At 39.2% G+C, this 20,680-nt stretch overlaps 1 long non-coding RNA gene across 1 annotated transcript in view; it reads right to left on the bottom strand.

Moving 5' to 3' along the window:
• LOC123332754 overlaps positions 1-17,755 on the bottom strand; it is a 45,410-nt gene extending 27,655 nt beyond the window's left edge. Inside the window, exon 1 of the long non-coding RNA XR_006549757.2 lies at positions 17,322-17,755. This is a non-coding gene — a long non-coding RNA (uncharacterized LOC123332754). The remainder of the gene's footprint in view (positions 1-17,321) is intronic.
• Positions 17,756-20,680: the final 2,925 nt, after the last annotated feature.

The raw sequence follows: 20,680 nt of genomic DNA, 5'->3' as shown, positions 1-20,680 counted from the left end.
GCAGGTGAGGGAATTGTATGAAGGTGGCCAGAGGTACCAACTCCGAGTTGTAAGATGTATAGTTACTAGGGATATAATACACATCATGATAAATATAATTATGATTAACATTGCTGTGTGTTATATATGAAAAGTGTTGAGAGTAATCTTAAGAATTTTCATCACAAGGAAAAAATTTTTCTCTATTTCTTTAATTTTGTATCTATATGAGATGAAGGCTGTTCACTAAGCTTGTCGTGATACCATCTCACGATGTATGTAAGTCACATCATTAAGCTGTATACCTTAAACTTATAAAGTGCTGAATGTCAATTATATCTCAAATAAAGCTAGAAGAAAAAGTAAAAAATAATCTCGCCTTTCCGCATACTTGGGTTGCATGAATTCACACAGAAAACTTTTATTTCTCTTTGGCCACTATACTATACTTCAAAAATGAGCCTCCCACGGCAGAGTCACTCCTATGTATGGGGAAGCACAGACTATGAGTTGTGATTAAATTCCATGTTCACCTGAAAGTTGTTCTGTTTTTCATATTTTAAATATTTTCCTATATTTTAAATTGTGAAAAATTTTAAACACACCCAAAAATAAAGTACAATAAAAATTATCTCTCTTCTAGGAATACAAACTGTTATTTTTGCTTCAGTTTTTTAATATAAGTAAATAAAATATTACAGATGCACTAGAAGATCCAGCTGAAAATGGCCCAAGTTTGGTTTTTCTCCACCTCTCCCCAGGAGCAACTGTTAACATGGTTTAAAGTTTACGCTATTCTCTCTCTCCATGTTTTTACATTTTAATTACTTATTATCTATCCGAGAGCATATTGTATTGTATTATGGGTTTATCAAGTGGATGTGAATGTTATCATGCAATATGCAGTAGTTTGCTTTCATTTTCAATGCTTCTTTTAAAAAAAAAAATCTGTCTCGATTACTACCTACTGATATTATTCATTTTCAACTACACTAGTTAAGTACACCATTGTATAAACACAACAGAATCTGCTCTTTCATCCAGTTATTGGATTTGTTTCCAATTGTTTATTTATGCCTCACTGTGATTATGATAGATTAGGACTTAATATTAGTAGCTAAATATTCTATTTTTTTAGTGTCACCTTGCTTTTAAACTCCTAAATATGTTATTGGTGTTATTGTTGCTTTCAAATTTAAAGTCCTATTCATTTATCTTTTATTTTGATAAATCCTACTTGGTTCTTTTATATAAACTTTTCCTTTTTTTTTTATAATGTCCTGTTTTTATGTTATGGTTTCTATTCTTCTTTCATCTCTGATCATCCTTTTAAAATACTTAGGTCCTCTCTAGATTGCTCTTTATTGGAAATTGTTGGGCTGTTGACACATCCACTTGTTACTGTATTTTCATAGAATGACTTGTTATCTTCCTCAAGAATTTCTTGATACTTTTTGACATCTTCAGTGGGAATTCTTTTCATCATGAGAGCTAACCTCATAGGGAAGTTCCACCCACATTTACCCGGCCTGGGTCTTCAGCTTTAGTGAATTAGACTTTAGTTTTACCTCACTGTTCAGGTTTGAATTCCTCACGGTGTATGAAAATGGGATTTCTCTTCCTTATCTTTGAGATCGACACTCTCCTAAGGTTTCCTGTGGTTGTATATTTCATCCAGCATTTCTGGGTTTGGAAGAGCTGTGGGGGACTTTTACTTTCTAATGATTACTTTCAAATCCTTTTTCCAAGCTCCGTGGCCCCTGTGCCCTGGGCACAATCAACTCCTGTGCCAACAGAACACTCCTGTGACTATAATGTAAAAGGAAGAGACTTTCTACTTATAACTTGTGATTTCTAGAAATTTCACTTACCCATATTATCTGTTTCAATATCATTTTCCTTATTTATGCAATTTATTTTCCCTATGAAATTTGAAGTCCTTTTCTACATCTCATCCCTTGGATAAGAAACATTGAAAGGAAAACCTAAGGCTTCCAGAAAATGTGCATGGTTTTATTCATAAATTTAATTTATAGGAACATTTTGTTTGAAAGCAATTATGGACATATTGCTTTCTAAACTTATTTCATGTATATATTTGTTGTGATTCTTTTCCTAAGATTGTGTCCTTTAAAAACAATCAAAATAGTCTTTGTAAATACCTTCTAGAAGTAAAAACCTTGTAACAATTTTCAAGGTAAGAGTTGAAATGAAATATGTAACAAGGGAGGTTATCCTTGAGACTTTTTACTTGAGAGTTATACTCCCAATTGGAGCTTAATAGGAAAGAATACAACTTTACTAACCTGAGGTATTATGTCTTAATAACTGCCTTAAAATTGGGCAAGAGGAAAAATACACTGTGTGGTATTTTTTTCCCTAACATTCAATAACATTCAGGAAATTATCTCATTACATTCCAAGGACTGATAGTATCAGCTATTTGCCAGTACTGACATAAGGATTTCAAAAACTGTAAGATTAAAAAAAATCTAAATCTACTTTAAATTAAGATAAAAGTTAAGCCTCCAGGATAAGCTGGCATCTATTATACTGTTTTCCTGAAGCTGAACAAAAATTGTATCCTTTGGACCCTTCTGAAAAATTAACTGCACAGAATTAGGAAACAACACTCATCTGAAGATACTCAATGGCCTCACTGAGGACAAGAAACTCACGGACATCAATTCAGTGGCACTGCCAGGATTTGGTCCTGATTTTATCAAATTCCACATTCTGCATATTGTCCACTTTGTTGGTTTCCTCTCATTACAGATGTCCGTGGTCTGGTATGCGGTAATGAAAAGGCCTCCATCCTAGAACTCAAGAGATTTACGGTCAAGTCTGGACACTACCACCCGTAGTCTTCCCATTTTGGGTGTCTTAATGAGGAACAGCACAGAAGTCCTGATAGCTGTAAGCTGGGAGCTGGCCTGGTACAGCTAGAATATGGTTTTCTATTGGACACGAATGGTATTACAGAGTACCAACACCGTCTGATCTCACTCTAGCATGGTGATGGAGTGAGAAAAACACAAGAGCGCTTTGCAGTCGTATCTGATCCTAGACAAAGAGAAGAACAACATGCAAACCACAGAAATATCCAAACATCTCCCACTCCCAGCTACAATGAGTACCATATGCTTTTTTTGAAAAATCAGTTACAGCCTTATCCCCACTCTGCTCCTCTTGCATCCTAAATACAATTCAAATAGAATTATTCCTTTTCCTGATAATACCTATGCATAGCAAACTTCTACTCCTTGAACCCTCCTTCAAGTCATCGAACTTAAAGCCAAACTCTGTAACAAATCTTCCTGGAGCCTCTTATTCTGATGCCCATACGTGCCCATCAGGTTAATCGCCCCTGTTGCATCAAGTAATAAACCCAACTGCTTGTGACCTGAACTGTCTCTGGTGGCCCTTTGACTGGTGGGCATCAATACATTTCCCTGCAATTTTACAGTTTACCCATCTACCAAAAGAGGAAACGGGACTAATAGCCTCAGTCTAGGGCCTTTCCAGCTCTGCCATGCCACAGCCATCAAATAGTTTGCTATTTCTACCCCTTCTGATTTTGTATGATATTCACCAAACTCCTGAGAAACTACAATAATGATTGTTCCTATTTTTCACGAGAGAAGATTTACAATAATTAGCACAAGCACTGAGCTAAAAGACAATTCTCCAGTGGTCTCAGAGAGAATGATTAAGAGTAATGTTGTTATATAACCTCTACAACTTTGAAGTCAGAAGTACCAGATTCACACTATAAATAATCCTGCAATCATACATGCAGGCTTTATCATCTCTTCCTTCCTCTGGGGTTTTAACCATTTTATGGAAAGCTTGAAAGTAAAATTTTTGGCATGACAGTTTATAAATTAAATGTGTTTAAAAGCAACTGAGTGATTAAGCTTCATTCATGCAGCTGTAATGATGAAGTCAGTAAATAACATGCAATTTAATTACATTTCTGATACACATGATATATAAGTTATGCATCATAATAATCATTTGAATTAGAAACCTTTTTCTATCTCTCATTGAAACTTGGTTGAATGGATCATTTGGAGTTAATAAGTTTTGATTAGAGAATGAAGATTACTCTCTCTGTAATTGGGATACATTTATTTAAGTTCCAAAGAAGAAAGATATGAGAGGAAATGGTGCTAGTGAAGAGAAGAGATCCATATAGAATAATCAGAGGTAGATTGATAGCCAGACCAAAGAAGAATATGAGCAAGGAGAAAAGCAGCAGTATTGGCAAAAGGAAACACCTGCAAAAGGTAACCTGTAGAGAAGCAGATCTTACTAACGATAAGAGGGCTATGCGTTAAGATGGTCCTTTTGAATTATGGAAGCAAAGACATTCTTTGGAAAAGTTCTAAAGCATCCAGGAAGAAATCTGGGTAAAACAGTGGCAATGGAATAACTAAAGTGTTTCTAGGAAATATATATTTCCTCATATCAAAGGATATTTCGAAATGAAAATTTCAATCATTCTGCCAAATATACTTGCTGCTAATGGTCTGAAAAGTGACTTCCTTTATTTTATCAAATAGGTGCATTTTTTTGGGGGGGGGGGGCAGCTGTAGGGCAGTACAGTCAGACCTGGGTAATAATTGCAGATCTACTTGATGCTAAACTGATCATTCCTCTTCCATGTCCTCAATAAAGTAAGTCTTGAGCAGCCCACTACCACCCAATGTCCACCTAAAGGATTATTCAAGAAGCAGTATTTGAGAGAGACCACCCAGGACCAAAAGATTACCTTTAGAGGACATACGAACTCTTCACTATGGGGATTTTCTAAGTTCCTCAACTTTACCAGTTTGGAGTTCCAGAAATAATATATATTAGTTTAACCTCCTCAAAAGGAGCTGGGTGGCTTATAGTCGCTATCACACCTTCACCTTTTCCTTCTGAATATTTGGAAGAACACAAACTGAGAAGTTTCCTTACTCAGTATCCCTGACACAAGAATCAATGGAGTAAATTCCTCTGGGGATTGAGCATTTTGGATCATTCTATAGGTACATTTTCAAATTCACTAACCTTTTCTTCTGTAATGTCTGCATGCATACATGCTAAGTCACCTCAGCTGTGTCTGACTCTTCGTGATCCTATGGACTGTAGCATACTAGGATCCTCCATCCATGGGATTCAGTTGTAAAGAACAGACTTTTGGACTATAGGGGAGAAAGCGAGGGTGCAGTGATTTGAGAGAATAGCCTTGAAACATGTATATTACCATATGTAAAATAGATGGCCAGTGCAAGTTTGATGCATGAAGCAGGACACTCAAAGCCAGTGCTCTGGAACAACCCAGAGGGATGCAGTGAGGAGAGAGATGGGAGGGGGGTTCAGGACTGGGGGACACATGTGCACCCATGGCTGATTCATGTCAATGTATGGCAAAAACCATCACAATACTGTAAAATAATTATCTTTAATCTTTAATATAAAATATTTATTTAATCTTTAATATAAAATAATTATATTTAATCTTACAATTAAAATAAATCAATTAATCTAAAAAATTCATGTGCTTGGTCATTTTCCACTTTAACTGATACCTCCCACTCCAGTACTCTTGCCTGGAAAATCCCATGGACAGAGGAGCCTGGTAGGCTGAAGTCCCTGGGGTCGCTAAGAGTCAGACACGACTGAGCGACTTCACTTTCACTTTTCACTTTCATGCACTGGAGAAGGAAATGGCAACCCACTCCAGTGTTCTTGCCTGGAGAATCCTAGGGACGGGGGAGCCTGGTGGGCTGCCATCTATGGGATCACACAGAGTCGGACACGACTGAAGTGACTTAGCATAGCATAATGGAAAGACAGACTATGCACATGTTACATGTATTAGCTCGTTTACTCCTTTAGTCTTCGGAGGTAGGTACACTGTTACTATTACCATTTCGCAGATGATGAAACTGAGGTACCAAGACATCGAGGTCAGATAGCAGCTAAGAAGCAAAGCTATAATTGAACAAAAGCAATCTGGTTGCAAAGCTTGTATTTTTAATCACTATGTAATCTATTGTTGCTATTTTCCTATCACTATTATTAATGGCAGGCAGAGAGTACAAAAACAAACTTTTAAGTTGATATCAAAGTGTACAAAGTAGTATGGCCTACTAAGGGAAATGGGACAGGACTTAACCTCTAAGCAGGCAACATATGGAGATACAGACAAGTAGGCAAATTAACATGCACCCATGAGAGTGTGAAATGAAAGTGTTGGTAGCTCAGTTGTGTCTGACTCTGTGTGACCCTATGGACCATAGACTTCCAGGTTCCTCTGTCCATGGGATTTTCCAGGCAAGAATACTGGAGTCGCTGCCATTTCCTTCTCCAGGGGATCTTCCCGGCCCAGGGATCAAAGTCATATCTCCTGTGTCATTGGCAGGCAGACTTTTAACCGCTGAGCCACCTGGGAATCCTTCTCAGAACTGGACATTGTCACAAACCAAGGGATGGGGAAGGAAACCATACCCTCTGGGGAGATGTTCTGCAAAGTCACACAACAGAGGCTGTAGATGTGTAATAGTAACACAGGAAGGGAGTGAAGAAATGAGAATTTTCATCCAATCTACCATACTATTGCCTATTTTATTTTGTAAAGCAAGATTGTATTCATAATGGATATCAGGGACAAAAAAAAGAATAAAACAGTGGGCCCTTGGGAACACAGAAATACTGACTTGACTTCTGCTGCTACTTCTACTTAGAAACGGAGAGAATCCATTTTAAAGCCTGCAGAGCCTACTCACTAGCACTGGGTATCCTATGTACTGTGATTGTGTCATTTCATAGCTTAAGAGTTACTTTGTACTAAAATCTCTCCTGGAATCTTAAGGAAGATTACACAGTTCAAATAGAGGTGAATTTCTGGTGAAAGTCTGCTGGAGACACATCTAGCAAAATTTTACACTTATACTAAAACAAAGTTGCCTATAAAATCTGAGCCTGAGTGCAAAGTGCTCTGCTATAAACAAAGAGCACACTCAGCATTACGGAATCTATATTCACATCCATCACCTCCTTTGCTTTTCAGAACAAATACTACATCATCTACCCCCATGTAGCCTCCACCTAGAGAAGAGACACCCCCAAAACCACATACACCTGCAAAGGAATACAAACACAGAAGAGTGAACCAATGAAAGCATTCTTGAATCCCAACTCCTTTCAGTTAAAGGGGGCACACCAAGTTCGATCAATCTCACTCTCAGCTTAAAAATAAAGTCACAACAAAAACCTAAAAATTGAAAATTGACTTCTTATCTCTACATCATAACGTGTGAGATCTTATTATCTTGTTTACCCTAAGACACTGATGCTGACGATGATTTTTCCGCATTGGATATCAGAATTATAAATAGATGTGGTGAGCATGTGCTATGCTGTGCTTAGTCACTCAGTTGTGTTTGACTTCTTGTGACCCCATGGACTGTAGCCCACCAGGCTCCTCTGTCCATGGGGATTCTCCAGGCAAGAATACTGGAGTGGGTTGCTATGCCTGAGCATACATCCTTCTAATTCCTGTAATTCATGCCTATGTGTCCTGTGTTAACTCTGCCTCTGGGAAGAAACCTTCTGCCAAACAAGCCTCACTAAGGTATGATGTTGTCGTATAAAGTATCTAACATTTATCCCCTGAAAATTATTTCTAAAGACCTGGCCCTGGTGCAGGGTCTCATCACCTTCTGTCTATATTATTACAATAGTTTCCTTCTTTCTCCTCCTCCTCCTCTTTCCTCTCCTTCTAACACCAGCTTCTCTCCATGGTTTTAGATATCTGCCATTCTCTCTAAAACACAGGTCTGATAATGTGTGTACTCTACTTCATCAGAGTAGCTGACAGTTAACTGGAATGCTGCCCTTCCCTGCCTGTCCCGCATTACCTCTATTCATTAAAAGCCTTCCATGCATCCCTGTTTTCCTCCAACCTGCATTTCCAGCCTCCTCTTCCATTAATTCCTTGATAGACCTGGGCCTCATGCACACTGACTGCTTGCTCTGGAGAAGGGAATGGCAACCCACTCCAGTATTCTTCCCTGAAGAATTCCATTGACAGAGGAGCCTGGCAGGCAAAAGTCCATGGGGTCAGTAAGAATCAGACACGACTGAGCAACTAACACAACACTCCCATTAATTCCTTGATAGACCCAGGTCTCCTGCACACAGACTGCTTGCTCTGTGCCAGTGTCCTCCTCAACTTGGAGCCCTTTGATCACATCACCTCCCCAGCCTGGGAACCTCCCCCATCAGAACCTGGGCCAAGAGAACTGGTCCTGCAGTAGCTTTACAGCCCACCAAAATGCTCTAGTGTTGCAGCAGCTCCTGCAACCGTCTCCAGCAGTTTCCTGTCCTCATTAACCTGTCCCCAAGATCTTTCTTAAAGTCCAGACCACCTGACTTGCCTCTTGAGAAACCTATATGCAGGTCAGGAAGCAACAGTTAGAACTGGACATGGGACAACAGACTGGTTCCAAACTGGAAAAGGAGTACGTCAAGGCTGTATATTGCCACCCTGCTTATTTAACTTATATGCAGAGTATATCATGAGAAATGCTGGGCTGGATGAAGCACAAGCTGGAATCAAGATTGCCAGGAGAAATATCAATAACCTCAGATATGCAGAGGACACCTTGAGAACCCCATGAACAGTATGAAAAGGCAAAATGATAGGATACTGAAAGGGGAACTCCCCGGGTCAGTAGGTGCCCAATATGCTACTGGATATCAGTGGAGAAATAACTCCAGAAAGAATGAAGGGATGGAGTCAAAGCACTTAGACACTATATATCTGCATTTCAGGCCCTCTTTCTGCATGCTTTGAACCCAATGTGTCTGTCTGAAGGAGGAAACCACAGGATGATTTTATGAATATTTTTCTGCAGATAATTTGCATACAGCAGCAGCAACAATGTAACAAGAAGCATCTGTTGGCATTTTCCACGTGCACATTTATCATGTGCTCAAAAGCACTTTATGGGAATGACCTCATTTAATCCTTATAAAATACCTCATATATAAAAATGAACAATACTTCTTTTTGTAGATGAGCAAAGAGAGGCCCAAGAGGTTGAGCAACTCCTCATTATTACTCAGTGAGAAAGTGGCCAGGCCAGGACCTGAAGCCAGCTTACTGGATTCCAATGCACATTCTCTTGTCTGCTTCACTCCACTCTGCCTCCCATGAATGTGTTGTTTGCAAGTGTCTTGAGCAAGCTGCCTTTGAAAACTCAGGGATTATTTTTAGCTTTTCACATAGCATTTGTTGACTGAATGATTCGGGATTAAGTGCCTTATCTATAACTGTTATCAATAGTAATGCCTGGAACTGAGGTATCGGAAATCACCTTGTGATTCTAGGAAAGAGAACTGGATGTGAAAAAGAAAGCTGTACAGAGGTGCTTACCCTCATCTGATGCTCTGGGGTTAATACCCTGTTGGAGTTATTTCTCCGCTGATCTCCAGTAAAATATTGGGCACATACTGGCCTGGGGAGTTCAACTTTCAGTGCCCTATCTTTTTGCCTTTTCATACTGTTCATGGGGTTCTCAAGGCAAGAATACTGAAATGGCTTGCCATCCCCTTCTCCAGTGGACCACATTCTGTCAGACCTATCCACCATGACCCATCCATCTTGGGTGGCCCCACACGGCATGGCTTAGTTTCATTGAGTTAGACAAGGCTGTGGTCCATGTGGAATGGTCTGCTGGATAATGGAAAAAGCAAGAGTTCCAGAAAAAACATCTATTTCTGCTTTATTGACTATGCCAAAGCCTTTGACTGTGTGGATCACAATAAACTGTGGAAAATTCTGAAAGAGATGGGAATACCAGACCACCTGACCTGCCTCTTGAGAAACCTATATGCAGGTCAGGAAGCAACAGTTAGAACTGGACATGGAACAACACACTGGTTCCACATAGGAAAAGGAGTACGTCAAGGCTGTATATTGTCACCCTGCTTATTTAACTTATATACAGAGTACATCATGAGAAATGTTGGGCTGGAAGAAGCACAAGCTGGAATCAAGATTGCCAGGAGAAATATCAATAACCTCAGATATGCAGATGACACCACCCTTATGGCAGAAAGTAAAGAGGAACTAAAAAGCCTCTTGATGAAAGTGAAAGAGGAGAGTGAAAAAGTTGGCTTAAAACTCAACATTCAGAAAACGAAGATCATGGCACCTGGTCCCATTACTTCATGGCAAACAGATGGGGAAACAGCAGAAACAGTGTCAGACTTTATTTTGGGGGGCTCTAAAACCTCATGCAAAGAGTTGACTCATTGGAAAAGACTGATGCTGTGAGGGATTGGGGGCAGGAGGAGAAGGGGACAACAGAGGGTGCGATGGCTGGATGGCATCACTGACTCGATGGACGTGAGTCTGAGTGAACTCCAGGAGTTGGTGATGGACAGGGAGGCCTCGTGTGCTGCGATTCATGGGGTCTCAAAGAGTCGGACATGACTGAGCGACTGAACTGAACTGAAAGTCACTGCAGATGGTGACTGCAGCCATGAAATTGAAAGACGCTTACTCCTTGGAAGGAAAGTTTTGACCAACTTAGATAGCATATTCAAAAGCAGAGACATTACTTTGCCAACAAAGGTCCGTCTAGTCAAGGCTATGGTTTTTCCAGTGATCATGTATGAATGTGAGAGTTGGACTGTGAAGAAAGCTGAGCACCAAAGAATTGATGCTTTTGAAGTGTGGTGTTGGAGAAGACTCTTGGGAGTCCCTTGGACTGCAAGGAAATCCAACCAGTCCATCCTAAAGGAGATCAGTCCTGGGTGTTCATTGGAAGGACTGATGCTGAAGCTGAAACTCCAGTACTTTGGCCACCTCATGCAAAGAGTTGACTCTTTGGAAAAGACCCTCATGCTGGGACGGACTGGGGGCAGGAGGAGAAGGGGACGAAAGAGGATGAGATGGCTGGATGGCATCACCTACTCGATGGACATGAGTTTGTGTGAACTCTGGGAGTTGGTGATGGACAGGGATGTCTGATGTGCTGTGATTCATGGGGTCGCAAAGAGTCGGACATGACTGAGCGACTGTACTGAACTGAGTGTCTAAATGCACTATGTATCTGTATTTATATACTATATAAATGCAGATATAGTGAGTATTCAACAAATCATGCCTCCATCATTGATCCATCTTTTCCTTCTTATGTATCCAATTCTCAAATTTCCATACCAATAAAGAGGGAATGAGACAGTTACAATTCAAAATGTTTGATAATCCAAAAATAATACATACCTAGCTTATTAGAAGAGCATTTTATACCCTTTAGCAGAATATGTTCAATGTTCATAAAATTTGTCAGAGATCCTTTCATTCAATCAACAAATGCTAACTGAGACTATGGTCACAGCCGGCACTGTGTTGATTGTCCATAATACCCAAGGAACCACTGATCTTGGATCTCCTGAAGTTTAATCCTAATGGTGGCATCGAGAACCACTTCATGGCTTTCCTGGGCCATAGACACTTTTGTGTGCCTCTTCCTCAATAAAAATAGATTTAAAAGTCTATTTTAGGGCTGTGTTGGCATAAAGGTGAATTATGAATACTATAAGTTAAAATATTTGACCTAGAAATTCATTTTTTGTCTTTTAATTTTAGAAGGATGTTTAAAAAACATTTTTGTAGACCCTCCAGAATATCTGGGCCCTAGGCACTGTGCCCAAGGGAGAAGGTGGCAACAAAGTAAAGTGAATATGGGAATAAAATATTCCAAGTTTTTGTTTTTTTTTTTGACTGAACAATTTGAAGGTCAGGTGCAGACATCATGACATTTGACATCAAAACAGTTTGGCAGGCATCTCCTAAATAAGGACATTCTCCTATGAAGCCACAATATCACTGTCACACCTCAGAAAATAATTCATGAAACTACTGTATTTTAGCCTATGTTACTGAATCCCACATCATACAATTTTTGTGTTTTATATTGACATTGAAGGCAGGAGGAGAAGGGGATGACAGAGGATGACAGAGTTAGATAGCAGATGGACATGAGTTTGAGCAAGCTCCGGAAGTTGGTGATGGACATGGAGGTCTGGGGTGCTGCAGTCCATGGGGTCGCAAAGCGTTCAGACACAACTGAGTGACTAAACTGAACTAATTGATACTTCTCTCCTGAACCAAAATTCTATTACCTAATTTACATTATTTGCCACAATTTTATGTTTGGGTGACACTTGACTAGGTCAAAATACTCTCATTTTTAATGCTTAAAATGCTTCTGCTGGACTGCTAGTGATGCTTTATTGAGATACACAGTTCTCTAGCCTATATTCTTTTGCTGTCATCCTTTGATAATTTTTTTCTTTCTCCCCAAAATCCTTATCCCATACTCCTCTTCAGAAGTTTTTTCATGAATCCAATTGCCTAGGCTGAAATATTAGGAAAGATAACTGTCATATTCCATTGGCTGGGTATCATTTTATAAAGTGCAAGATAGTCACTGAAGCCAGCAGGATGAGGTAATCATAGATCTTATCTTCACTGTCTTATCCACAGTATATCCTTCAGAATAAACGGGCATAAACTGAGGGCAAAACTTCAATATAGAGGTGTGATGATTTCATGACCTGGTGAAGGCAGCTTGGGAGAACAACTAAAGCTGTTGTCAATATACAGGCTTAAAAACCAATCTGGACACATCTACTTAAATCATCCTAACCTCTCTAGCCAAGGTCCCAGCTGAAAACCAGAGATGGTAACAATACTTCTGTAAGATTAAATGAGATAACCTCTGTGAGGCATGTAACATATAGACTCTACACAATGTCTGTCTCCCTCCCTCTTTCCTATCTTTCCCTTTGTGTTTCCCTAAGACCATCCCCAAGGACAATTCCCACAAAAAGAGTTATGCCTCCCCTAAAACCTTCATTCTTTCCACACAAAAGTCTCTAGTTGGAGTCCTGTTGACAAGTAACAAAATAATAACTAATAAGAGAGAACTATGGAGACAGATATTAGGCTTAAGTGAAATGTGTGAAACAAAATATTCAACATTTTCAGTACTGGAAAACATGTAATCAAGATTCCATTTGCTAAAGCAGGCAAATAATACTTCTATCATGCAGAACGATGAGGAAGGAAAGTCGCCATGTGTAAATAAATGTCTTATCCTGACTAGTTCAACCTAATGCATCCAACGTGGCCACAACTAAAATTCCATGCTTCCACTTCTGAGAATACAGAGTAGAAATACTTCCTCCTATTCCTCCTAACAAGTACAACTAAAAACTCTGGACATGGGACTTCCCAGGCAGTCCAGGGATTAAGACTTCACCTTCCAATGCAGGGGGTGCAGTTTGACCCCTGGTTGAGGAATCAAGATCCCACATGCCTCAAGGCCAAAAACCAAAACATAAAACAGAAGCAATGCTGTAACAAGCTCAATTTAAAAAAAAAAAAAAAAAAAAAACTTTTTAAATGGTCCACATCAATAAAAAAAATAAATCTTAAAATAAAATAATAAAAAATAAAATCTCTGGCCATTATACACAAAGACAAGGAAACCCTGAAAGGTGGAAAGAAGACCAATTAGGCTCAACAGAACCAGGGGAAGGACACAGTGGTAAGTTCCTTGAATCTTCTTTTTGCCTCAAATATCCCAAGCCAAACAACCAGAAACATCCACAAGTAAAAGAATAAATAAATTAAACTTACTCTCTCTCAATCAAAGAACCCCATCAGGGACAGCCTAAGAAGAGTTTCACATAATAACTGCTCTGTTGTAGCCAAACACCAGAAAAACAATACAAAACTGTGGCTCCAACCCCCGTCACCAAAAGCCCAGAAACGGCTGAGTGGAGAATTTATATTTCTGTGCTTAGAAGGCTACAATACAACACCAACATGCTGTTACAGAAGGCCAAGTAGAGAACTGGAAATTTCATCCCCTCTGCCTGCCTGGCAGACTACAGTCCATGGGGTCGCAAAAGTTAGACATGACTGAGCAACTAAATAACAAAAAACAACAACCACCCCCATCACCACTGCAACCCATGAGTTTTATAAACTCAGTGTAATCTGCCATATTAACACACTAAAGAAGAAAAAAAAAAAAATCACGTGATTAAATCAATGCTGCAGAAAAAGCAACTGACAAAATTCAACACCCATTCATAGTTTTAAAAAAGTAATTTCAGAATAATAGCAATAGAGGAGAACTTCCTCAACTTGATGAAGAGTATCTACAAAAAAAATAAATAAACTTGCAGCTAACATTATACTTAACGGTCAATGACAGAATGCTTTCTTTCTAAGGCTGAGAACAATTCAAGGATGTCTACCCATACCACTATTATCCAACATAGCATTGAAAATGCTGGCCAGTGCAAGAAGACAAGAAAAAGAAGTAAAAGCCATGCAGATCAGAAAGGAAAAAAATTAAAATGCTTGCAGATGACATTATAGTTTACAGAGAAAATGCCCAGGAATCTGAAAAAAAAAAATTATGGAATAAATAAGTTCAGCAAGGTCATGAAATACAAGAAAACATACAAAAATCAGTTATACTTTTATATATTAGCAATGAGTATATAGACACCAAAAGTAGAAATTCAATACCATTTCCAATTGCTCAAAAAAATGAAAAACTTATATGTAAATCTAACAAAACACGTACAGGATATGCATGCTGAAAACTATATAATACTGAGAAAAGAAGGAAGGAAAGAAAGAAGGAATGAAGGGGGAGGAAAGAGGGAATAGGAAAAGGAAGGAAAATCTAAACAAATGGAGAGAGGTACTACATTTATGAATTGGAAGACTAAACACAGTAAAGATGTCAATTCTCCCCAGATTGATATACAGCTGTGACAAAATTTCTACCAAAACCCCAGCAATATCTTTTGTAGATAGACAAAATTTTTCTAAAATTTATGTAGAGACATAAAGGAACTATAAAAGTAAAACAATTTCAAAAACAAAAAACTAAGTATGAAGAATCAATCTACTCAATTTCAACATTTACTATTTAGCTACAGTAACCATTACAATGATATTACCAGAGGAATAAATAGATCAGCTGGACAAAGCAGAGGGCCCAGAAACATACAAACATGCCCAGCTGACTTTTGGCAAAGGTACAAAATCATTCAATGGAGAAAAGATTGCCTTTGCAATAAATTGTGCTCAAGCAATTGAAGATCTATCAACAAAAAAATAAGAAAAAAGAAACATATAAAGTTAAACCAAAATGGATCACAGACTTAAATGTAAACTATAAAACTTTTAGAAAAAAGGAAACATGAGAAACATCTTTGGAATACAAGTCTAGGTAAAGAGCCCTTAGGCTTGACACCAAAAGTTTAATCCATGAAAGGAAAATTTGATAAACTGAACTTCATTTTAAAACTTTTGCTCTACAAAAGACCCTGTTAAGAGAACGAAAAAACAAGCCACAGACTGAGAGAAGATACTTGCCACATATCTGACAAAGAACAAGCATATAATGAACTCTCAAATATCAACAGTAAAAAAAAAAACAACAACAACAAAACCAACATTCCAATCACAAAATGGGCAAAAGGTATAAACAGATATTTCACCAAAGAAGATACACAGACTGCAGATTAGCACATGAAAAGATGTTCAATATCAACAGCCACTAGTGAAACAAAGTTAAAACCAGACTGAAGTGACTTAACAGCAGCAGCAGCGTTATCACTACATGTCTATCAGAATAGCTAATTTATTTTTAAAAATGACAACATCAAATGTAGGTGAGGATGTAGAGGAAGTTAATTACTCATACATTACTGGTGTGAATGTAAAATAGTACAGTCACTCTGGAAAACAGTTTGGCAGTTTTGCAAAAATAAAATAAAATAAATTTTCAAATCATCCAGCAAGAGCACTCTTATCCCAAAGAAATGGAGATATGCTAACACATACACACACACACAAATATATATATTTATATATGTATATACACACACACATAAATGTTTATTGAAACTTTCTTTGCAAAAATTGGAAACAACCCAGACCTTCTTTCACTGGTGAATGGTTAAACTATATATCCTTACTACAGAATACTACCCAGAAATAAAAAGGAATATTGATAAATAAAAAGGAATATCAATAAATATTAATAAGGAATAAATAAATAAGACACACTAAATAAATCACAAGAGAATTGTGCAGAGTGGGAAAAAACAATCCTTAAAAGTTGTATCTTGTATGATTCCACTTATATAACACTCTTGAAATGTCAGGTATATAGAAATGGAGACTAGCTTCATGGTAGCCAGTAGTTAAGGAAGGAGTTGCCTTAGAAGGGAAGTGGGTGTGGCTAAAAAAAAGCAACATGGGAGATTCCTTGTGGTGATGGAAATGGTCTGCTCCTTGACTGTCAGGGCCCATATCCTGCTGCCATATTGTCCTACAGTTTAGGGTAAAGGGTATGTGAGATCTCTCGATACTATTTCTTACAACTGCATGGGAATCTACAAATATCTCAAAATAAAAAGCTTAAACACACACACAATATGCATTGTTTGTCAAGAAGCCGTTTCTATTCTTGATAACCCAGATGTTCATTAAACTTGTGACTCTAAGCGGGGACTCAGGACTTCACACCCAGGCTGCGTTGGCCAAATTCACCAGTTCTCCAACAACACTGCTTTGAAATGATGTCACTGGAAACAGAGTGAGCCTTGATTATCTGCAGAGCTCATTAAATAATATTTGTCAGCTGATCTGGCTATTTGGGTGGTTGGTCTGACTTGATGTCATGCTCTACTATGAGCTCCTGAACCAAATCTATACCTCAGCAGTTTGTGCCTCCATCAACTCCCATCCTAGCCCCAAAGAGTGGCTGTCAACCATGGCTGAACATCAGAACTGCCTGAGGAGCCTGTAATTTAATCAGCTGGGGCTGAGACTCAAGTATTATTTAGAAGTTCACCAGGAGATCCACAAGCTGCCAGAGTTGAAAGCCACTGGTCCAAAACAAATAGACAAAAATCCACCATCACATTAGAAAATGGCCAATGATATAGATTTTAAGAAACAACAGCCAAAGGACTTTCCTACCGGTCCAGTGGTTAATTTCACCTTCCAATACTGGGGTTGGGGATTCTACGACCCCAATGCCTCATAGCCAAAAACCAGAACACAAAACAGAAGCAATATTGTAACAAATTCAATAAAGACTGCAAAAATGGTCCATATCAAAAACAACAATAAAAACACCAAGCATTTAAAAATAAATAACAGCCAATGTTTGCAAGAATGAGGAGAAACCTCCATTCTCATTCATTACTAGAGAATAAAATCATTTCCAAACCTTTCTGAAGGGCAGTTTGACATCTCTGTGGAAATATTCCAGCAAATACAGTGGAGACACCGGCGTCCTGGAGCAGGCTGGAGAGAGAGTTCGGAGATAGTTCTCACCCACTGGCCTCCTCAGTCTCAGGGGAGGAACTCAGTCAGCCCCCACAGATGTGCTGCATTAGGAATCTGACCCTCAGGCAGCAGCTTGTGATGTATGAAGAGGCCTCTTTCAGAGAAAGGTAGAGATAGGCTTTCCAATCTGCTTCATCTGGGCTGAGCTGGGGGCGAGGGCCAGGGGTAGTCACAGCCAGTCCTTTTCGAAAACCGTTTCTTACGATGGAAATATTACTCAGAAATAAAAAGGAACACATCTGAGTCAGTTCTAATAAGATGGATGAACCCAGAGCCTATTATGCAGAGTGAATTCAGTTCCGTTCAGTCTCTCAGTCATGTTGAGTGACTCTTTGTCATGAGTCAACTCTTTGCGACCCCATGGACTGCAGCACACCAGGCTTCCCTGTCCATCACCAACTCCTGGAGCTTACTCAAACTCATGTCCATTGAGTTGGTGATGCCATCCAACTATCTCATCATCTGTCATCCCCTTCTCCTCCTGCCTTCAATCTTTCCCAGCATCAGGGTCTATTCCAGTGAGTCAGTTCTTCATATCTGGTGGCCAAAGTATTGAAGTTTCAGCTTCAGCATCAGTCCTTCCAATGAATATTCAGGACTGATTTCCTTTAGGATGAACTGGTTGGATATCCTTGCAGTGCAAGGAACTCTCAGGAGTCTTCTCCAACACTGCAGTTCAAAAGCATCAATTCTTTGGCACTCAGCTTTCTTTATACTCCAACTCTCACATTCATAAATGACTATTGGAAAAACCAAAGCTTTAATTAGACAGACCTTTGTTGGCAAAGTAATGTCTCTGCTTTTTAATATGCTGTCTAGGTTGGTCATAACAGAGTAAAGTAAGTCAGAAAGAGAAAAATATCACATATTAATGCATACATATAGAATCTATAAAAATGGTACTGATGAACCTATTTGCAGGGCTGCAATGGAGATGCAAATGTAAAGAATGGAACTGCGGAGAGAGAGGGAGAAGGAGAGAGTGGGACAAACGGAGACAGTAACATGGAAACAAATACACTATAATATGTAAAATAGATAGCCAGTGGGAATTTGCTGTATGTCTCAGGGAACTCAAACTGGGGCTCTGTGACAACCTAGAGGGGTGGGATGGGAAGGGAGGTGGAAGGAAGGTTCAAGAAGAAGGGGACATAATGTATACCTATGGCTAATTCATGTTGATGAATGGAAGAAACCAACACAATATTGTAGAGCAATTATCCTTTAATTTAAAATAAATACATTTAAATATAACTGGTTCCTGGCTTGCTACAGCCTTGTGAGTCTCTGAGACGCCAAGTCCTATTGGCTTTCTGAGATGAGGGACCTGTCTCCCAGGTGGCAGTTTTAAAAGCTGGGTTGCTTAATGTTGAGTCCAAGTCCTTCACTCCTCAAGGAGAAATTGGGAGTTGTAAGATCCCACTAAAGTGTAGGTGACTGAGCCAGGGGAAGGTTTAGAGTAAGAGTATATCTCAACCTGTCCAACCCTTCTTGATGTGGGTTTTTTCCCATTCATGATGTGTAAGAGTCATTCAGCTAGTTTCTGGATTTCTTTTGGAGGGAACTGCTCCATGTGTGGAGAAGGAAATGGCAACCCACTCCAGTGTTCTTGCCTGGAGAATCCCAGGGACAGAGGAGCCTGGTGGGCTGCCGTCTATGGGGTCGCACAGAGTCGGACACGACTGACGTGACTTAGCAGCAGCAGCAGCAGCAGCTCCATGTGTAACTATAGGTTTCATGTGTATAGGAGGATGTGAGTTCAGGAGCCCCCTGTGATGTTATCTTACATTGGAACAATCCTCTTTTCATTTCTTAAAATCAACAGTGTGGCTCTCTGCCCCTAAAGATAGGTGGCACGTGACCAGTCCTGCTGGCATTAGAGCTCCCAGGATCTTCTTTTATTAATCCTTACAAATGCATGTGAATCTATAATTATCTCAATAAAAAGTTCAATAAAAAGCAAAGGACTAGTCACAGGGTTCATTGATCACCTAACAGAATCATATATACCAATTTTATGATGAAATTTATGCCATGGCTCTTACATAGTTCACTTCACCTAACGTAGTTTTGTGATATACTTATATTTAGGCTGCTCATTTCTGTGACACTTTATTTCTTCAGCTGTTAATTTTTGGTGTTTCTTCCCCCACTGTGACAAGCTTTCCTGTTGTTTATTGCTAATAGTACTTTTATCTCTTTGTTATTATTGTTTCTTCATAAAAGAACTTTAAAATCTGCAATAAAATAGCTTTCCACACAAGGAAATAAAAAGTGAATATAGCACACTAGAAATAAACACAAAAATTCTTGCCCAGGGTACTTGGTCATTTGTTTTTAATAGTGACAAACACTATTTTAGGTACTAAAGATACAGTAGTAACTTAAACAAAGTTCCTGCCTTCATGAAGGTCACAGTCACCCAGACTAGAAAGAAAAATAAGTATGCAGTATGACATCATGAGTGAATGAGTGGCACACAGTTATGTCCGACTCTTCGCAACCCCATGGACTATAGCTCACCAGGATCCTCTGCCCGTTAAGTTCTCCAGGCAAGAACACCCATGGAGGGGTTGTCATGCCCTCCTCCTCCAGGGCATCTTCCCGACGCAGAGATTGAACCTGGGTCTCCTGCATTGCTGGCAGATTCTTTACCACTGAGCCACCAGGAAAGCTTAATATAATATCATACTCAACACCAAAAAAAAAAAATGCACTGGGGTAATTATTGATAGAGAATGATGGGGCTCTCATGTAGACAGAGTGATTGGTCCTATACAACTTGTCCAAAGAGATGACATTTGAGCAGAGATCTGAATAACATAGTAGAAAATGTATGGTATGTAGCTCATATTCATCAAGAGAAAAATCAATACCAGCTTTTCTCAACAGATGCTTATTAATTCTTGATTTCTAGAAGAGTTAATAGAGAAATGGGTCCTCAACTGAACAAAATTGTCTTTCAATCCAAAAGCTGAAGACATTTTGTTAGATGCTGCTGCTGCTGCTGCTGCTGCTAAGTCGCTTCAGTCATGTCCAACTCTGTGCGACCCCATAGATGGCAGCCCACCAGGCTCCCCCATCCCTGGGATTCTCCAGGCAAGAACACTGGAGTGGGTTGCCATTTCCTTCTCCAATGCCTGAAAGTGAAAAGTGAAAGTGAAGTCGCTTAGTCGTATCCGACTTTTCGAGACCCCATGGACTGTAGGCTACCAGGCTCCTCCATCCATGGAGTTTTCC

Source organism: Bubalus bubalis, chromosome 3 (genome assembly GCF_019923935.1).
Source record: "Bubalus bubalis isolate 160015118507 breed Murrah chromosome 3, NDDB_SH_1, whole genome shotgun sequence".
Classification (NCBI taxonomy): domain Eukaryota; kingdom Metazoa; phylum Chordata; class Mammalia; order Artiodactyla; family Bovidae; genus Bubalus; species Bubalus bubalis.
This window is presented reverse-complemented; position numbering and strand designations above follow the sequence as displayed.